This window comes from Penaeus monodon, chromosome 21 (assembly GCF_015228065.2).
Source record: "Penaeus monodon isolate SGIC_2016 chromosome 21, NSTDA_Pmon_1, whole genome shotgun sequence".
Classification (NCBI taxonomy): Eukaryota; Metazoa; Arthropoda; class Malacostraca; order Decapoda; family Penaeidae; genus Penaeus; species Penaeus monodon.
The window spans coordinates 20,753,740-20,753,951 of record NC_051406.1 but is presented as its reverse complement, the minus strand read 5'-3'; the positions used below and the strand labels follow the sequence as shown (position 1 = coordinate 20,753,951).

At 31.1% G+C, this 212-nt stretch overlaps 1 protein-coding gene across 4 annotated transcripts in view; it reads left to right on the top strand.

Moving 5' to 3' along the window:
* The window catches only part of LOC119586329 (galactose-1-phosphate uridylyltransferase-like), a 7,585-nt gene that overhangs the window by 3,722 nt on the left and 3,651 nt on the right, over nt 1-212 (top strand). The gene's annotated exons all lie outside the window — the stretch shown is intronic.

Here is a 212-nt window from a genome sequence, read left to right as displayed (position 1 = left end):
TAATTAGTTTACTTTGTAATCTATTCTTTACTATTGTTCATGTTTGTTGCAGTGATGATAGAGCTAAAATGCACTGAGAGATGATCAAGGGTAAAGATAATAGGAATATACATGATGGTAATTCTAAATTATGAGTGATGCTGGTAACAGCGAATGCCAATATTCTCTATTACTTAGCAGATGGATAAAGTAACTACATCTTTGTGTATTAG